The 6,457-nt window shown below is 43.4% G+C and overlaps 1 long non-coding RNA gene across 1 annotated transcript; it reads right to left on the reverse strand.

The window, feature by feature from the left end:
• Nucleotides 1–714: 714 nt before the first annotated feature.
• On the reverse strand, nt 715–3,109 carry LOC134473146 (uncharacterized). The gene is made up of 2 exons (XR_010043239.1): nt 2,829–3,109; nt 715–1,574 (listed from the first exon to the last, which is right to left on the reverse strand). It is a non-coding gene; the product is annotated as an uncharacterized LOC134473146 (long non-coding RNA).
• Between the last annotated feature and the right edge of the window lie 3,348 nt (nt 3,110–6,457).

Genomic DNA, 6,457 nt, shown 5'->3' on the forward strand with positions numbered 1-6,457 from the left:
GGGTAGCTAGAAGGGTATGAAACTGGCATTCTCGACTGGGTTTGAACCTGGATTGTCTGAGTCCACAGGCACTCTCACTCATTTATGAGGCTCATTCTTGGCATTGTGCTTGCTTATTTACTTATTTGGGGCTGGGGATTGAACCCGAGGCCTCTTTCTTGCTAAGCAAGCTTTTTACCCCTGAGCTATGCCTCGACCCAGCCCAAGTGTCTATCCTGGCATTTCCTCCAGCAAGTGGTCTTTTTTGCTTTCAGTGTCTGACATAATACTGGTCATTGTCCTCAAGAGATTAAGGGCTTTGATAAAGGCTAACTTTTGGCAGAATAAGAGTGCTAGTGAATAGTGAGGGAAGGTGAGAGGAGGGCTAGGATAAAGAGAAGGTGTGGACCTAACAACACAGTTCAACCGCAGGCCTGGAAAGATCTGTCTGGCTCTTTCTTTGCAGAAAAAAGCCTTAAAATCTCAGGCACCCTGGACTGCAAATGTATATGGTGCTATCACTTTTCTGCCTTCATTATATTAATCATTTCCTTAAATAAACTAATGCTTAAAAGAAAATATAAAATGAAGAAATTTCACAAAACTCATGCTGGTAATGGTAATGAAAATTCTATCAGCAAAAGCACATTTGATTAATCATATACATGCATGATTTTTCTCTTATGCCATCTGTTTAGAAGATGAAAAATATTCTGCTGGTAGTTTGGCAGAAAGTATATTTATAGAAAGACTTTATTTATAGTCTGCCAGTGGATTCTAAGCCTGCCATGACATAGCTTTCAGAAGTAGGTAGGCTGAAATGTTCAAATATTAATGCCAACAACATTCTTATCATTAAAACATGAAAGTTAAAATGTTTTTACACTCAGTTCATATTTTGGAGTCTGTGGCTGCAGCATAAACAATCTATTTGGAACTCAACTTAAATATATTAGAACAGAATTTGATGTCCTTGGTTCATCTCTGTGATTGATGGTATCTAAATGATTCTGTTTAGCCAGTTTTATTTTCTCGCTATTCAGCACTAAAGAAAACAAGGCTTTGCTCAGAGAACATTTCCACAGAATTGAATACATGTAATCACTGATTTTTAGTGTTGAAGAGATCACATTACAGGAATTCTACAATAACAAGCAAAATTCTACGAGGCGGAATCGAGATCTTGGGTCTTTGCTATCCACACATTAGAAGCAGAGAGATGATTAAACAACAACACTAGCTCCTTTTAAAAAAGAATTCAGTCCCTTGTCCATTGTCAGCATCCTTATCCATGCACATATTAGTGAGTTAAAGTTTTCACTGCCCTCGATTATATTTTATCCTTGGGGATGCCTGTGTAAGCTATCATACCACTTGAGGCAAAAGAAAACTCAGTGGTTTTTATGGGTGGTTTTGTGGGTTTTATGAGAAGCAGATGAAGCAGTTTGACTCTGGAAGTATTCTGGAAAGTGGCTGTCCTGCTGTTCTTGGCTGTCTCAAGAATCACCCATACATAGCAGAAATATCTCCTAAGGATACTTTGTATGGTCTGCCAGTGTGAAATCTTGCTATGTGGTCCATAAGATGAGTCAGATCTGTAGTAAATAAAAACATATTGTGAGGTAAGAGGTCAGGTCTAGAAAAACTGAACACTGCACGTTTTTGATAAAGTTGGATCTCTTCTAATCTTTCCAGGAATAACTCTAGTGAGCAAAGATACATGTACAACTAGCAACATGAGAAAAATAAGCTTTGCATTGTGTCCAAACTCAACCAGTCAGAACCTCCAGGAGACAGGCTGCTGTACTTAAAAGAAAATAATATCCTATTCGTAGAAAGTCTCTTCTTTTAGAACCCAGAATCACATTAACAAAATAATTGCACGGGATGAGTAACGTGTGCGGTTCTCCGGGTGTTGGAAGGGATGGTGGGAAAGGACATTTGGATCCATAGAGAGGAGGTTCCTCCTCCAGGGCCTGTGAGGAGAGAGCCACAGGTTAATACAGTGACACGCGGGTGCAGAGCTCACCTGGAAATGTCAGGCTCTGCGGAGCTTTCTCAGAAGCAGAGGCCTGAGCCTGGGTCGAGACAGGTGGACCGGAAAGGGGGCAGGTGTGGGAAACATTCTGACCCCTGTGTCTGCTTTGAACTTAAAGGGACATGTGCTGTGTCTGTGCAGACGTCACAAGGTCCTTCCTGGACAGTAAACCACCCTGTCTGAGTACTGTGTGGCTGAGGGCAGCTCAGACGCGAGCTTGGTCCTCCGTTTCATCTCCTGACACATTTGTAAGAACCAGAGAGGAAGGAGGACGTCACCAACATTAGTGACTACCATTGAGCACAGTCCTATCACAGACCAGGGCTGAGCACATCACAGCTGTCATCTCTGCGAATCTACAGGGCTACTTTGCAAGGGGGATTTTAGGGAGATTTTATTACTTGTCTTACATAAAATAATTCTCTAAACCTTTATTCCTGAAATCAGAATTAGGCAGAAAATTGGACTGAGTTCAGAGAAGTGTAAGACAAGTGATTAGGAACTCGGCAGGAGAGAAAAACAAGGAAAGGGCAAAGTTACTGAGTGTGCACGGCTAGATGAAGGCCGAGTCCAAAGGACACAGTGTGGAGCTCTCTGAGAGCATGTCCTGCAGGAGCTGAACAGGAAACACATCTGGGCGACAGTGTGGAGTTAATCACCAAAAATGACTCTTAACTGAAACCCAGAGGCGCTGCTTTATCACAAAGGGCTCATCTTGGAAAGCACATTGTAGATGAAAGGTAGACGCAAAGCAAACCAGACTTGTAAATACTGCAGTACGTGTGTTAGGGCTGAGACAAAAAGCACAAACCTTGCTGGCCACATTCCGGGGTAGCACCGGACTGTCCTCTGAATCCCACAGAATTCCTGTAAAGCGCGGGTTAACCTTCTCTTCTGTTTTCCTTCATCTTTTCTTTCTGCCTCCAGAGGGCGCCAACACCCCATCCCTGGGACGCGCGAGTCCCACACTGCTGAGGACCTCTGACTAGGGAAAAAACCTGGTTATAGACCAGTAAACCAGGAAGGAGACTTCCTACTTTAGTTCCAAATATCAAAAAACAAACAAACAAACAAAAAACAAGTTGTATTTCCTTTAAGCCCAGCCTGATCATTTAAACAAAAACAGTCTGGGAGAGGAAAACTGGGGGACAGCTCTCAGGGTCCCTAAATGAGAGAGCCAGCGTGCAGCTGAATTCCAGCCCTTATCCTCCACCGTGCCTTCCCGCACACAGGGTGTGTTGCTTAAGTCTTGGTGTGAGATTGAAAAGAGACTTTAGTTTGTATGTGGGCCTGGTACACAAACAGGAAAACGCACATTAGCGACAAGCAGTCTTTGTGAAATCCAGGCAGCAGACTGCCCACAGTGTGCCAAAGAAAGCTTAGCTCTCCTCTTCTGAACACACAGACTTTTGCTTTGGGTGAGCAATATTACATACAAAAGGGAATTTCGACGCTGGACTTTCAGCAATTGTTTCATTTCTCCTAATCCTTATCATTAAATTTTTGTCTGGGTGGTAAAATCCATAAAAACCATGAGTATCATATTTCCTGTGTTTGTTCTGAGTGATAGAAAGCAACATTGTCTAGAATTTTTATCTTTTTGATTGTTTTTCAGGTTGTGAACTAATGATCATATGGTAGAAGTCATATTTATAATGGCTGTTTATATAGTTTACCGCTTTGACCAAATAAAATTTATAATAATTTAAATGTAACGTTGACTGATAAACATAATTGTTACTTTGTTCCAAAATTATTGGGCATAAAAAGGGAGCAGTTTTCATAATTAATGGTTTTAGCCGACAGAGCCAGATTTGGGAGTTTTATTCCTCATTCTGTGTTGACTCTGGTCATCAATATAAAGACATAACAAAGTCAGTTTTTTCTAGAATCCTATTCTCTATGATCTCCTCCTTTCTTTTGTGTCTTTCCTCTTTGTCTTCTTTCTTTCGCGTCATCATATCAGCTGTAGTCATCAATGTCAGCATAACCCCCTTTCCTGCGCCCTGTCCTACCTGACACTCATAGGTATCAGAAGAACAAAGCTTTGGACCTGGCCCCCAATGCTGGGGGCACCTTGACCTCATATCCTCTATCCTCTTGGGCCCTGGAATAAGGTTCTCAGGGCTTTGTCTGGTCCACCTGTATTTAATTCCTGGTGTGATGACCAGAATTAATTTCCTGGCATGTTTATAACAAATCATCACAAAGTGGGTGACTTAAAGCAATAGCAATCTATTCTCTCACACTTCTGGAGGCCAGAGGGAACCATATTCCCACAGAGACACTAAGGAGGATGCTCTCTTGCCTCTTGCCAGCTCCCAGTGGCTGCTGGCTGGCCTCATGGCTCCCATCTCTCCCTCTCCCTTCCGTGGCCTTGGGGCCATTCTGCCTCTGTGCCTGTGTGTCCAGACTTCCTTCTTCTCTAAGGAACTGGTCCTACTGGACTTCATGCCCACCCTAATGTAGTAAGTCTTCATGCTAACTTGAAGACATCAGCAAAGACTATTTCCAAATCAGGTCGCATTCAGCGGTTCTGGGTAGACAGGAACCTCCTCTTCCGGTTCCCACTTCTCTAGCCTGGTTTTCTTGCTGCCATGTTTTAATACCTGACACTGAGCTGGGCACGGGTGAGTGAATATTTGTTAAAAGAATTACACTCCAAAAGCATGTTTTGAAAGGAGCAGGAACAACTCTTGCAATAACTCCAAGATCTGAGATTATGGATTTCCTGAAAAGGGAGGTATAGAAAGAGAGGGGCCTAGGTCAGTGGTAAAGTCAGATTAAGGAAGGCATTTGGAGCCTCAGGCCAACAATCTGCAAGGAAAACAGTTGAGTTCAAGGCCTCAATGGTGCTGGAACAGGATTGCTGACCTGGAGCTATACACAGAGATGGTGGCAAGTTTGGCACAGGAGGCAGAGTGAGAAGGAGCTCTCAGGCCACCCACCCTGTTCAGATCAACTTCCGATTACCTGACATTTTCCATCAAGAAAAATCTATTCTGCCGGCTGGTGACTGCTGTTAATGGGGAGGAAAACATTTTAAAGCCCAGCTATGACTAAGAATTATGTGTGATAGAGTTTGGTAGAAGGAGACCTACTGATGGTGGTGCCTTTACTCTTTTTTCCTGAGAGAAAAGTATAAAGTGGGTTCTTGAGGAGAAACAGCACAACAGACCCTGACGGAAGGAAGGGAGAATTAAAGAGAGGACGCTGCCGGCTTTGAGGCTTTGGTGGGTCTGGCTTCTTATCTCTGTCTCTACAGGGACATGTACAGAAGTGTTTCATATTTGGAGCAGCAGGTTGACCTACATCTTAGCAGGTGTTTCCTGTGGAATGGGCTACACTGGTTATTATCACCAAAATGCTATGCCGAGTGGTAAAATTCGTGGCAGATCACAGATGTCACAAAATGACTGTCGTATTGATTTAGGGTGCTGCAAAGGGCTTGGAGGCCACATTCATCATGCTTAGTGCAGAAGTGGTGTGTGTCAGGTGACGAAAAGAAAATCCTACTAAGTCACTTTTTAAGGTCAGAGCAGAAATTTTACCTAACCAGATGCTCTGCGCAGGGCCTGAGGTAATGCTAGGGCTTGCCGAAGCTAACTTGCTTAGACTCAGGATGTTAGATCAAGATGAGCCTGAGAGTCACTCTCTTTCCCACCAAGAAGAAATGGAGGTCTCCAGGGAGGAAATGATTTGTCCAAAAGCAACGCAGATGACTCAGGGCAAAGTCCAGGTTTGGGCCCAAGTCTGCAGAGCCAGATGTTCCTGATCACACTGCCATGCAGCCAGACTCCTAGAAACACCCTGGCTCATCTCCACCATCCCTCAAAATTCCATAGTTATGGAGGCCTCTGGTCTTGTCAAGTCCAGGCAACATATCAAGCCAAAATACAATACAATACAATACAATAATGAATGTTTATTCATTCATTACATGCTTGTTGTGCTTTGATGCCGTGCCTGATGGTGTACACAGCAGAGAGCTATCATGTGAGCTCCTGAACCAAAGATGCACAGTACTCTGCTGAAGGCCTCAGTCTCAACTTTTGGTCAGGATTCCGGATTTTAACACTTTCTTATATACAGCTTCTGTGGTTCACCTATAAAATATCTCATGTTTTGTAGTGAGCAAGGCAAAGGCACAGTAGTGCGTCTTGGTGTGCACTGATACTGGTCATGAAGCTGAGGCTGGTATGACACCAAGGGGAATAAAGTAACTTATTGAACTTGGATCACTTGGTGATATGGGCAGGGAGGAGCCATGCTCTGCAAACCTTCCAGCCCCACTTTTACATTCATTTAGGGAAAGATACATGTTTGAACTAAAAGGTAGATGCTACAAACCATTGCCTCCACTTTCTATTCCTGCTTGGTCAGGTCTGAATTGTAAGCGTGTTTGATGGAGAACCAAGGACGTGGTCCAAGCACTGTCGC

This window comes from Cavia porcellus, unplaced genomic scaffold (assembly GCF_034190915.1).
Source record: "Cavia porcellus strain 051 isolate PalLab524CR breed Dunkin Hartley unplaced genomic scaffold, mCavPor4.1 scaffold_26, whole genome shotgun sequence".
Taxonomy (NCBI): Eukaryota; Metazoa; Chordata; class Mammalia; order Rodentia; family Caviidae; genus Cavia; species Cavia porcellus.